Here is a 14,316-nt window from a genome sequence, read left to right on the forward strand (position 1 = left end):
CCTTATCAGAGAGGTCTTCCTGGACCACCCTACCTAAATGAAACAGATGCCTCCCGACCTGTTCTGCATCCTTAAGATGCTTTGTTTTTCTTTGCAGCCCTTATTTTTTGTAGATGTTATGTATTTTTAAATTATGGGTCTCTCCTCATCAGAATCCAGCTTCATGAGATCAGAGTCTTTATTTTGGTTCATTACTACATGCCCAGAATGCTCTTAATTAACATTTAAATGAATGAATAAATATTCTCTAATAAGAATCCCTCCTAAGACATTTCCTGGTAGTTAAATTATTTTACTTTTATATTTGGAGGGACATGGGGTCATGTGTAACTAAGTGTAGTCTCTAGACTAAGTGATAGTAACAGAGGAAACTGGAGATACTGTTTGCCTTAAAAATAATGAACATACACTTTAGAATTTTTTTTAATTAGAAGAACTGGAGGCAAAGCTTTCAGACATGGAGGCCATTTATCAAAACAACTCCTCTAGTTTGTAATAAGAACGTCCAGAGTTGCTGACTGGAATTCTAGAAATTAATTTTGACCACTTGTTTTTTAAAGAGGTTTTAGAGACTACTTTGTCCCATTCTGTTTCTATTTCAAAATTCTTCCACATTTTAATCCAATTTGACAGATGTAGAATGTAGGCAAAAAAAAATGGGTTTCAAGACATAATTGCTGTTTGCTTTAGGGTAAGGAATTTTCTGGAGAAGTAGCCAGCATCACTCAAGAGCCTCAAGTGATCTTCCCATGCCCTCCCAATTAGAAGTCAGAACAGTGTTTGTAAAGGAATAACTCATCTGCCTTTTCCTCCTTTTGTAAGGGCATGGTGTCTTCTGTCGTTTTTTGGGGTTTTATTGTTTTGTTTTTTTTTTATTTTTGGCTGCATTGGGTTTTCACTGCTGCACGGGCTTTTCTCTAGTTGCGGCGAGCGGGGGCTACTCTTCGTTGTGGTGCACAGGCTTCTCAGTGCAGTGGTTTCTCTTGTTCCGGAGCACAGGCTCTAGGCACGCGGGCTCAGTAGTTGTGGCCTGTGGGCTCTAGAGCACAGGCTCAGCAGTTGTGGCGCACGGGCTTAGTTGCTCTGCGGCATGTGGGATTTTCCCGGACCAGGGCTCGAACCCGTGTCCCCTGCATTGGCAGGCGGATTCTTAACCACGGTGCCACCAGGGAAGCCCCTGTAGCTTGTCTTTTAAACAGATTGCCTCATGTTTACCTTGTGCTGGGTGAAGACAGCATGTTCACTAGGAATATGCCCTCTTCCCTTCCCCACTCAAATAAATAGAAGTATAGGAAAACAAACAAAAAATAAATAAATAGATAGAAAGGACAGGTTTTATCATTACATTAGGGAAATTTATACAAATGACTTCTATCTGGAAAATCTGAATTGTGAGATTACAAACTTAGGGTGGTTCTCTCATGAAGACTGTCACTGTCACTTTGGGGAGAATTATAACTTTTGTATTAAATTCTGAAAGTTTTTTCTTGGATATCATAGTCTAACTCCCAGAAAGTACAAGCAACTTGGCTGTGGTCACACAGTTAGATTAGGACCCGGATGTCCTGCCTCTATCTCTGAGGGCTCTTTCCTCTTCCCTGCATCCTTCAATACTTTCCAAAAACACTTTCCTGCATTTTCCTCCTTTAAACCTACATGACGATGCAGGCAGGGTTTCCTTTGTTTATTATTAGTCTAGTTGTTGATTAAAAATGGAGAGAGACATTTCAATGCAATTCTTTTTTTTTTTTTAAGGCATTTCTGGTCTCTACTTAGTGGAATGTGAAAAGTTTACTACAGAAAATAAAAAGGAGTACATTCCTATATCAAGGAATAGTAGGACTTTTTGAGGTTCAGTGACTAGGGGAATAAAATGTGTGTGCTTGAAAGTACACTAAACAATTAGGTTCAGAAAATACTTTTCCAAATACTCTTTGGACCTAAAACAAGAAATCAGTTTGTCCTGGTACAGACACATCTGACAGAGCTAACGTTACTGGGCTTCAAGAAACTGCCCACGAGGACTTCCCTGGTGTTGCAGTGGTTAAGAATCCACCTGCTAATGCAGGGGACACAGGTTCGAGCCCTGGTCCAGGAAGATCCCACATGCCACAGAGCAACTAAGCCCGTGTGCCACAACTACTGAGCCTGAGGTCTAGAGCCCATGAGCCACAACTACTGAAGCCTGTGCGCCTAGAGCCCGTGCTCCACAACAAGAGAAGCCACCGCAATGAGAGAAACCCACACACCACAACAGAGTAGCCCCCGCTGGCCACAACTAGAGAAAGCCTGCGTGCAGCAACAAAGACCCAATGCAGCCAAAAAAATATAACTAAATGGATAAATAAATTTAAAAAAAGAAACTGCCCAGAGACAGGACTGAGAGCACGGAAACAAGACTGAAGATCTGTTGTGACAGCAACTGACCATTCAGAAGCTTTATAACCCGAAGAAAAATGAGCTTGAGAAGAAACATGGGATAGCAACAAATCATCACCCTACACGGTGAGCCCTCCGATTTCTATGAAAGATGAAAATTCTGTCATTTGAAAAGGCAGGAAAAAATAAACATTCTAGAAAAAAAAAGAAGAAAAAAAACAAAAATATAAACATTCTAACAATGAAACTTCTTAAGATTTTCTTTTTGTGAGAAACTGAGAGGAAAGTAGCACCTAAGTTATTTTAAAAAGATCACAATTTCAGAAGTCCTGTGGCTTGGAACAAAAAAACCCTGGGTTTAAGTTTTTGCTTGAGTTAACACTTTGTAAAATGATTTCAAGTGCATACTTTTATTTTTTTAAGACATACTTTTCAAAAGTAGGATGAATATGTATTGGGCTGCACCCCACATGCCTGCAAGGCGTGCACTTGCCCAGCATTAAGACTGAAGGAAGAGGGACTTCCCTGGTAGTTCAGTGGTTAGAACCCCACACTTACACTGCTGGGGGCCCGGGTTTAATCCCTGGTCGGGGAACTAAGATCCAGCAAGCCACGCCATAGTGGCCAAAAAAAAAAAGACCAAAGAAAGAGTCCCAGGTAAGCAACAGAGACATCAATGGTTTAATGGATGGGGAGCTTACACATCTGGAGCAAGGTCCTGGAGTGACACCCCTCTATGTACCCAGTGGGCAGGACTCGGCGGCAGGCTTTACTCCCTGGGGAAGGGGATATTCCCAGTTATAGGGGAATTGACATCAGATGGGCTCACTGGTTACCAGGGAAACCAGCAGAGAGGCACGCCCCTCACAGCCCCTTCGATAAGAACAATCACCAGCTGGAGCGGGGGCAAGTAGGAAGGTCAGTTATATGAGTAGGTGTAGGTGAAGCGGGCCCTGGTCAGGCAGGGCATGTACAGAGAGCAAGAGGACAGCCCTCTTGAGTGGCCTGACCACACGATATGCCGTTTCCTCCTGCTACCTAGAGCTGTTGTGATTGATTAAATTGAAAAACAAAATAAAATTAAACAGAGGCAGTACCTAGATCAAAATATCTCTGTGCTATGAACAAAAGAAGAGACATTAAAATATTTACTGCATGAAAATGAAAAATGAGGTTGGAGTCTACCTATGCTCTAGTTTTGATATATCTGTTTTTCTTTTGCCAAGCTCAGTAGACATTTGTTGTTTTGGTGCGTATGTGTAGGTTGGATATCTGTTAAGGGGAGAGTGTATTGGATAGTTGTTGCTGTTGTTTTTACCCAGCTCTACTCTGTAGTAATTGTTCCCTGATTTTGCATTGGGGAACCACCCCTTACTCCACACTCTGAGCCCACATGCTTCAGGTGAACCTGAATCCACTCTGGCTCCTGGAAAGAAGTATGTGACCCAGGGTAAGCTGATCAGCAAGCCTATGTCTCCTGACAACAGTAATTGGTTCAGAGAAGAACACATGAATCAAATCAGACCAATCAGGGCATAAAAGATTCAGTTCCAAGAAATTGAGTTTATTGGTGGGTGACCTGGACCTATTTTTTCTCATTGGATGTGAATAAGAATAGAGCTACTCCTGTAATACATTCCGGGGGGGAATGCAAAATGTTACAACCTTATGGAGGAGAATTCAGCAATAGCTAAAGAGACTGACAATAGAACGCAACTCAAAACCTGCGATATTTTTCCCCCTATAAAAGGTGTTATTGGAACAATTAGTGAAATCTGAGTTATTATATCAAGTTTAATATCTTGTTTTTAATCACTGTGTTTTCATAACTATACTGTGGTTGATAGTTTTGTTTTTAGATACTACACACTGACGTATTGAGAGATAGTCATCACATCTGCAACTCATTGCCCATGGTTCCAAAAAATTACATTATACACATACACACGCAGATAGTATATGTATAAAGTAAGGGACAAGAAAAAGAATGATAAAACAAATGGGGTAAAAAGTTAACTAGGGAACCTGGTTAAGGGATGTGGTATAATGAGAAATACATTTGGTCTTTGTCATAGTTCCTGGCTCTGAGCTCCTAAAACCCTTGCCATTCCCTGAGGGATAGGAGGGTCTGATCATTCATAAGGAGCCCCTCTCATGTACACCCGAGTTTATGCTAATGAGGTGACTTAGGGTGGGCCCCAAGATAACCTCTGGATGGAGCTGGTCGCCAGAAAGGCAAAGTGATTAGAAGGCTGGAAGTTTCAGCCATACTCACCAACCTCTGGGAACGTGGGGAGGATGGAGATTAAGCTCTATAAAAAGTCCTGAACAAGATTTGATCAGCTTCCTAGTTGGTGAAAGCTTCCACACACTGGGAGGTGGTGCACCCCAGTTCCACGGGGACAGAAACTCCTCTCCTCAGGACCCTTCCAGATCTTGCCCTATATACCTCTTCATCTGGCTGTAAATTTGTATTCTTTATAATAAACTGGTCAATGGAAATAAATATTTCTCTGAGCTCTGTGAGTCACTCTAGCAAGGTAATTGAACTTGAGGAAGGGGTTGTGAGAACCTCCAATTTATAGCCAGTTGGTCAGAAGCACAGGTGACAACCTGGAGTTTCTCTTGGCATCTGAAAAGGCGAGGGTGGGGAGGAAGGGGGCGCAGTCTTATAGGACCGAGCCCTTAACCTGTGGGATCCGGCGGTATCTCCAGGCAGTGTCAGAACTGAGTTAAATTATAGGACACCCAACTGGTGTTGCAGAATTGCTTAACGTGTGGTAAAAACTACCACACACTTGGTGTCAGAGGTGGAGTGTGTGAGTGGAAGAGTGAAGGACACAACAAAGGAAGTGAGTTTTCCTTTACAGACGGGCACACAGAAATCCTTTATGCTATTCTCGTAACGCTTCTATAAATCTGTAATTATGTCAAAATAAAGTTTACTTGAGGAAAAGCAGGAGAGGGAGGAGGAAAAAGAAGAAGGTGGCTGTTGGCAGCCATTTAAAAGCACACTGGGAAAGGCGGTCTCAGAATGGAACAGACCCAGAAGCAGCAGAGCAAGAAGTGGATCGGGGTGACTTCATGGGAACCCTGTGTTAAGATTTAAATGAGTGAATCTGCTCTACCTCTGTCCTTTTCAGCTTGCATGAGTCAAATGATTCCTTTTCACAAGACTTGCTTGTGAAATATATAATTCACCAGATTCCAGAAGCTACTACATTTCTTTTGCTTTCTTTAATTCTTTTTTTTTTCCGTTGTTTGTTTTCATCCCTAAATGAACACTGAAACTACACACCAGAGTTCTAAGAGGCTACACACTTTGCTGAAAATAAAAAAAGAAGAAAAGGAGGACAAGGACAAAAATTACTTACTGAAACACAACCATCAAGAATTACATGGACAGGACTTCCCTGGTTGTCCAGTGGTTAAAACTCCACACTCCTACTGCAGGGGGCACAGGTTCAATCCCTGGTGCCCCTGGTTGGGGAAGTTCCACATGCCATGCAGTGCAGCTGAAAAAAAAAAAAAGAATTATGTGGACAACTCAACAACAAAAAACAACCTGATTTAAAAACGAAGAAAGGACTTGAATAGGTATTTATCCAAAAAAGACATACAAGTGGCCAACAGGTATATGAAAAGATGCTCAACATCACTAATGATTAGTGAAATGCACATAAAACCACAATGAGGTATCACCTCACACCTATTAGGATGGCTACTATTAAAACGACAACAATAACAGAAAATAACAAGTGCTGGTGAGCATGTGGAGAAATTGGAATTCTTGTGCACTGGTGGTGAGAATGTAAAATGGTGCAGCCACTGTGGAAAATAGTATGGCAGTTCCTCAAACAATTAAACATAGAATTACCGTATGATCCAGTATATACCCAAAATAAATGAACCAGCATCTCAAAGAGATATTTATACATTCATGGTCACAGAAGCATTTTTTGCAATAGCCAAAAGATGAAAGTAATCCAAGTGTCCATTGATGGATGAATGGAAAAAGAAAATGTGGTATATACATACAATGAAATATTATTCATCCTTAAAAAGGAAGGAAATTCTGGGGCTTCCCTGGTGGCGCAGTGGTTAAGAATCCGCCTGCCAATGCAGGGGACACGGGTTCGAGCCCTCGTCCGGGAAGATGCCACATGCCGCAGAGCAACTAAGCCCGTGCGCCACAAGTACTGAGCCTGCACTCTAGAGCCCGTGTGCTACAACTGCTGAAGCCTGTGTGCCTAGAGCCCGTGCTCCGCAACGAGAAGCCACCGCAATGAGAAGCCCACACACCGTAATGGAGAGCAGCCCCCGCTCGCTGCAACTAGAGGAAGCCCGCGCAACGAAGACCCAACACAGCCCAAAATAAGTAACTAAATACATAAAAATTAAGAAAAATTATAGAGGAAATTCTGACACCTGCTACAACATGGATGAACCTTGAGGACATTATGCTGAGTGAAATAAACCCATCACAAAAGGACAAACACTGTGTGATTCCACTTACATGAGGTTCCTAGAGGAGTCTAATTCACAGAAAGTGAAATACAGAAAGTTAAATGGTGGGTGCCAGGGCCTGGAGGGGAGGGGAGAATGGGGAGTTAGTGTTTAATAGGTACAGGTTTCAGTTTTGCATGATGAAAAGTGTTCTAAGGATGGATGGTAGTAATGGTAGCACAACAAAGTCAGTAAACTTTTTTTTAAATAAATTTATTTACCTATTTTTGGCTGAGTTGGGTCTTCCTTGCTGTGTGTGGGCTTTCTCTAGTTGCGGCAAGTGGGGGCTACTCTTTTTTTTTTTTTTTTTTTTTTTTATGCGTTACGCGGGCCTCTCACTGTTGTGGCCTCTCCCGTTGCGGAGGACAGGCTCCGGACGCGCAGGCTCAGCGGCCATGGCTCACGGGCCCAGCCGCTCCGCGGCATGTGGGATCCTCCCAGACCGGGGCACGAACCCGTGTCCCCTGCATCGGCAGGCGGACTCTCAACCACTGCGCCACCAGGGAAGCCCGGGGCTACTCTTTGTTGTGGTGCGTGGGCTTCTCATTGTAGTGGCTTCTCTTGTTGCAGAGCACGGGCTCTAGGCTCGCAGGCTTCAGTAGTTGTGGCACACGGGCTCAGTAGTTGTGGCTCGCGGGCTCCAGAGCACAGGCTCAGTAGTTGTGGTGCACGGGCTTAGTTGCTCCACGGCAGGTGGGACCTTCCCAGACCAGGGATTGAACCCATCTCCCCTGCACTGGCAGGCGGATTCTTAACCACTGCGCCACCAGGGAAGTCCCAAAGTCAGTAAACTTAATGACACTGAACTGTATATCTAAAAATGGTTAAGGTGGTAAACGTCACATCATGTGTATTTTACCATTAAAAAAAAAAATAGTTACAAGGACAAAGAACTTGCTGCCAGACAGACTGAACAACTTACATAGTTTGGCCAGAGAACAGCTCGAGTAAAAAAACAGATCACCCAAAGGAAGTAAATATTTATAAATCCTGAGGAAAAATAAAATTTATTGTAAATTTCTGAGGTAAATTTATGTAGAAAATGTAGCAGAGGGCTTCCCTGGTGGCGCAGTGGTTGAGAGTCTGCCTGCCGATGCAGGGGATGTGGGTTCGTGCCCCGGTCCGGGAAGATCCCACATGCCGCGGAGCGGCTGGGCCCGTGAGCCATGGCCGCTGGGCCTGCGCATACGGAGCCTGTGCTCCGCAGCGGGAGAGGCCGCGACGGTGAGATGCCCACGCAAAAACAAAAAACAAACAAAAAAACCCCCCAGAAAATGTAGCAGAAAATCAGGAAAACAAAGTATTGTGGTGGGGAGGGGAGGGAAAGCATAAATTCGGAGTTTGAGATTAACATATACACACGACTATTTATAAAATAAACAACAAGGACCTACTGTACAGCACAGGGAACTATACTCAGTATTTTGTAATAACCTGTAAGGGAAAAGAATCTGAAATGGAATATATATATATATCTGAATCAGCTGTACACCTGAAACTAACATAGCACTGTAAATCAACTATACTTCAATAAAAACAAAAACAAAACAAAAAAAAGTATTACTAAATATGCATCACTAGACATGGGCCCTCTCTGCTATTCTAGAAATTCTGAGAAAGATTACCTTCTCCTGACATACTCTTGCAACCTTCTCACTGATGCCTTAAATTTCAGTCTTGGAGGTTTATAACTTTGGCATAAAGCCTTTCCCTCTGGCCTAAGCATGATCCTAAGTTCAGAACTACAGTACAAAAGCCTAGTCAACCTTTTCCACCAGTTCTTCAAACCAACATATCCAAAAGTATTACCTTATTCTCCTCAGAATTCGCTCCTTCAGACCTTACCAGTTCTGCCAGTCGCTCCCCTATTCCCTCCAAATCCCACAGTAATTTTCCCTCCTCCACCTCCCTTGCCCTAACAGGCACTTGGCAGTCTGGTGCTGGCATGTCCCTTCCCTGCCATTTCCATCTCTTCTCTTCATCCCCATTGTCACTACCCTTTGTCTCATCATTCCTAGATTGCTGTAACAGAATCCAAATGGGCTCAGCCTCTGCCTGTCCCGTAGTAGGAAGACTAAACACAGCCTACAGCAGCAGGAGAGCAGGACAGAAAGAAGAAAGGAAGAGAGGGAGGAAAACAATATTGGAAATTTTTCAATAACTTGAAAATAAAATCAAAGGATGCATCGTGAGAAAAATATAAAATCTACCTTGCTTAACAAATTCCATTCCTCAAACACAATCCTTATACACATATATTTCACACTTTTCCCCCAAATTTTCAAAAGATAGTCATGGATACTTCCTAGTAGTCTAGTCAGACGCTAGTCTATGAATCACTGGAATTAAAGAAAGCCTGTAAGAATCAATCTGAATGTAGTAACATAATGTATTGAGCCTGAGATATTTTTTATCAAAAAATGTTCTCCAAGAATTACCAGCCTTTTAGAGGCCAGGGTGTCTTAAGAGGTTATAATACAAAGATTATTGTTTAATAATAATTTTACAGGTTCTGATTTAAATGTGCTCTCTATATCACTGGATCCTTAGGTAAAACTTGAGGGAAAGGGAGTCTCAGCTCAGTATAAGAAAGACATCAACAACAATAGTGTCAGGAGTTCCCTGGTGGCCTACTGGTTAGGATTCTGGGCTTTCACTGCCGTGACCCAGGTTCAATCCCTGGTCAGGGAACTGAGGTCCTGCAAGCCGTGTGGTGTGGCCAAAAAATAAAATAAAATACAAAAAAAAAAAAAAAAACCACCCCAAAACCCAAAACAACAACAATAGTGTCTACAACAGAATGGGCAGAATCAGAGGAAAGTAAGCTGGGGGGTGGGGGGCGGGGGTTGAGTATTTGTTAGGAAATTGTAGGACCGACTTAAACATGCATTAGTGGAGAAAAGTAGAGGAACTCCTTGATCAATGGTTTCTCAAACTAGTCAGTCATCAGAAACACTTGAAGAGCATGTTACAGTCCAGATTCCTTGGCCTCACTCATAGAAATTCTAATTTAGCAGGTTTGAGATGGAGCCCTGGCACATATATTTTTACAGAAATCCTCAGAAGACTCTAACACAAAGCCAGCTTTGGGATCCACTACCCTATGTTGGTTTCTCAAACTGGAGAAACCATGATCTACCCCAAGTATGTCCATAGATTGCATCCCTCATCCTGGGATCCACAGACCTCATTTTAAGAAATATTGCACCTAATCACCCTGCATTTGTGATGTTATTTTGGCAGAATTATTTTATTCAGGTATAGAGCTAAACGTGTAGGTTTTCCAGCCTAACACTCTTAGCTTTATTCTGTACAGCTGTATATATAGCTGGCCAAGCTGTGTGGCATGTGGGATCTCAGGTCTGTGACCAGATATTGAACCTGTGCCCCCTGCAGTGGAAGCATAGAGCCTTAACCACTGGACTGCCAGGGAAGTCCCAACACAGCTATATTCTTTATAGTGAACATATTCACTATATTTGCAACCCAAGCTCATAGTTGGAGAAACCAGTTTGAGAAACATTGTATTAGAAATTGTCTAAAGACCCTGAGATTTAACAATGCAGTAACTGGAGTTTCTGATTTGGGCTCAATTAATTCCTAAAGAAAGTTCTTAGGGGGAAAAGAAAATGAGGACTGTGCGTGGGAGTACAGGTGGGGGGCAGGGAAGGGAGCAGGTAGCATATTAGTCCTTGAGGACAGAATCTGTGGCCTTTAAAAGCCCTTTCAGGGGCTTCCCGGGTGGCGCAGTGGTTGAGAGTCCGCCTGCCGATGCAGGGGACACGGGTTCGTGCCCCGGTCCGGGAAGATCCCACATGCCGCGGAGCGGCTGGGCCCGTGAGCCATGGCCGCTGAGCCTGCGCGTCCGGAGCCTGTGCTCTGCAACGGGAGAGGCCACAACAGTGAGAGGCCCGCGTACCGCAAAAAAAAAAAAAGCCCTTTCACCAGGGCCTGGAGCAGGTCTGGCATAATAGGCAGTCAACAGATACTTAGGAAGGAAGGAAGGAAGGAAGGAAGGGAGGGAGGGAGATCATGTATGTCATAACCAGATCATTTGCCTGTATTTGTGGCTTAGCAAGCCATATAAAAAAACCTACAAAAAGTCATTTTTGAGATAATCAAGGACATTTGAATAGGGTTTGAGTATTGCATGTTATTAATTTATTGAAAATCTTATTAATATTAGTTAATTTTTTTAGATGCTACTAATTTACTATGACTTTTGCTGGGTGCAATCATGGCACAGTGATTTATTAGCGATGTAAAAGGTCCTTTCCAGTGAGAGATGTATACTGAAGAATTTATGAGTGAAATTTCAGGATGTCTCAAGCAACAGATGAAACAAAATTCACAAATCGTTGCTAATTGCTGAAGATGAGTGGTTTGTATTCAGGGGTTTGTTACAGCACACATTGTGCTAGTCTTTCTATGTTCCTGTATGTAACAAAAGGTAAACAGCCTCTTTCCTGAGAGAAACCGGTCTTCTTGTGCTAAGGCATGCATATGTAATGAATTAACTTTGCTCCTACGTAACCAGATCAAAGCATTTCTGCGTGGTCCCTGTGGTTCCTCCTCAAAGACTGAGAATATTTCAGAGAGAAGTAAAACCCGTAATCCAGAGGGAGTGGCCCGTTAGGAAACAGGAAGGCACAGTCAGGGCTTACCTAATCTTTCTCTGCCTCAGCTCATGCGCATGTGAAATGGGGACGATAATACCCACCTTTTAAGTGGTTGAGATGAACTGCCTGCCCTTCTTGTTGTCCTGGACAATTGATTGTACACTGTCTGAACATGGTGGCTTCTGCCCAAGGCCAAAACAGGGGATGAGGGAAGAGGAAGCATTGGAAGCAGTGGTTGTGGGCACACACCTCTGGACACAGCCCACAAGGACCTGCTTTCCTATCCTGACCCCATGACCCTTAAGCTGTGTGATTTAGGGCAATGACCTAACCTCTCTTAACATCAACTGCTTCTCCCGTGAAACAGAGATGGTATTACCCAACGTGCTGTTGGGAAGACTGAAGCATTGTAGGTAATGGGTCTGCTGGTCTGCGTGGTATACAGCAGATGCTCCATAAGTTAGTGACATAGGCAGGAAAAGCCTCTCATGGCTGCTCTCCCACCATGGCCATTCAGACCTCACAGGATTCTTTGCACCTTGGATTTTAGATGCTGATAACTGGTTTCTGTAAGGTGAGGTCAGGGCAGAGAAGACCCAGGGAAGGGTTGGTAGGCTGCTCAAAAGACACCCTCCGTAAGGGCTGATGGTGGGGTTTTAGGTGAGGGAGATGAGGAGAATGCTTGCAAGAGAGGCAAGGGGAATCCCTGGAGCAAATAGTGAGGGAAAGGAGGGTATGCTCCAAGGAACACACGGAGAACTGGCGTTACCTGTGAATATGAACATCTCCTATAAACAGAGAAGAAAATTAGATAGTGCTTATTATACGCCAATGATTATTCAAGGTGCTTTATGTATGTTAATTCACGCAAACCCCTCAGCAACCTTTGAGGTATGTACTATTATCATCTCCATTTTACATGTGCGTGAACTGAGACAAAGAACAGTTAAGTAACTTGCTTAAGGTCCCCCAGCTGGTAAGTGGTGGGGCTGGGTCACACCAGGTAGGCTTATTTTCATGTCCTTCCACCAAACCATGAAACTGTGATTGTGCGCCCCTGTGTTAGGATGTCACAAAAAGTCAGGGTTACCACATCTTGGTTGGTCTTTCTTCCCCTGAAAACTGGGTCACCCTAACAGTCCCTGGTTTACTCAACCAGGGCACTTTCAGTATCCAGCATCTTTTTTCTTTTTTTTCCTCTTGGCTTGTCCATTGTCTGTTCTCAGATGGGATGTCCTCGCCGTTCCCGTAGAGCAGTCAGGGTTCAATTAGAGGAAAAAACACCACCACTAGGAGTGATATATAACATTATAAGCACTAAATAATTTTGTGAGCTAAACAGCCTATGTATTGGGGTCTGAAGTCTCCAGGGCAGGTATTCTAGAAGTGAAGATGAAGATGGATATGAAGTGGGAGAGATCAAGGACAAACTGGAACGCACAAGCATGAAGCTGGGACCAAAGGACAGACTGGAACTCACATATGTCTTTCAAAAAGCCTCCAAGTTCAAGCGAGTGGGTGTCCTACAGGAAAAGCCAGAGCCCTCCACTGTGGAATTAACCACACACCTGGCTCGGGAGTCAGAAGCTGAAGGCCTGGCTCCCACAGGGGAGGGGATTGGAGGGGCAGTGAGCTCAGTGGCTGCCCACACCAACGAGTTGAGACAGGAGCTTGGGCTGCGACGGGGCCTCACACCCCAAACCAGTCTCCAGAGAAGGAATATGGCTACTGTTTCACTTCTGCCCTCCAAATTCCACCCCAGAATGTCTCTTGCGGCCCATGCCAACCTGAAACTGTGCAGGGAAGGGAATTTGGGGAAGCATAGTTCCAGTTTAACTAAATTGCTATAATGAGGGTCACCCTACTTTTGCCGGGGAAGCCCCATCATTCTTTCTCTGGCTGTCAAGCTGAGGGGAATAAAAATACCTCCTGCCCAGGCAATTTCCTCTTTCTAACATTTACTTTATGTTTTGTTTTAGAGCAAAAGAGGAGTTATTCCCTGCTGCCAGCCTCTGCTCTGAACCCCTGGGTGTGTCGTCTGCTTCTCTTCAGAACCACCGACACCCTCTGCCCTTGGGCCTCTTCTCTCCAAAAGTAGGTTGTTATCCTAATCAAAACAGTCACCAGTGGTTTGATGAGTTTGGGAAATGAAGCTAATTTTTTTAGGGTCTTAATTATATAATTGCTATGTTCCAAAAAAGAAAAAAATATATATATATTTAAGTCTCGGAAAGTGTCTTTTGAATATGCCATAATTATATGAAGTAACATAAACGACAGTGTAATATGATCTACCATACTGATCTCCAGGGTAGGTGTAGGCACAGAGTTGCTTTTATTTAAATATACTAACAATTAGAGGTAGCATAGCCTAGGTGAGTGGTTGTCACACTTTGGCCTGTGGCAGAATCCTCTGGAGGGCTGGTTAAAAGTCTGCTGGTTCCCATCGCCAGAATTTCTGGTTCAAAAGGTCTGGGGTTGGCTTCCCTGGTGGCCCAGTGGTTAAGAATCCATCTGCTAATGCAGGGGACACGGGTTCGAGCCCTGGTCCGGGAAGATCACACATGCCGCGGAGCAACTAAGCCCGTGGGCCACAACTACTGGGCCTGCGCTCTAGAGCCCACGAGCCACAACTACCGAGCCTGTATGCCACAACTACTGAAGCCCACGCGCCTAGAGCCCGTGCTCTGCAACAAGAGAAGCCACTGCAATGAGAAGCCCTCGCACTGCAACAAAGAGTAGCCCCCGCTCACTGCAGCTAGAGAAAGCCCGTGCGCAGCAACAAAGACTCAACGCAGCCAAAAAAAAAAAA

Source organism: Phocoena sinus, chromosome 9 (genome assembly GCF_008692025.1).
Source record: "Phocoena sinus isolate mPhoSin1 chromosome 9, mPhoSin1.pri, whole genome shotgun sequence".
NCBI lineage: Eukaryota > Metazoa > Chordata > Mammalia > Artiodactyla > Phocoenidae > Phocoena > Phocoena sinus.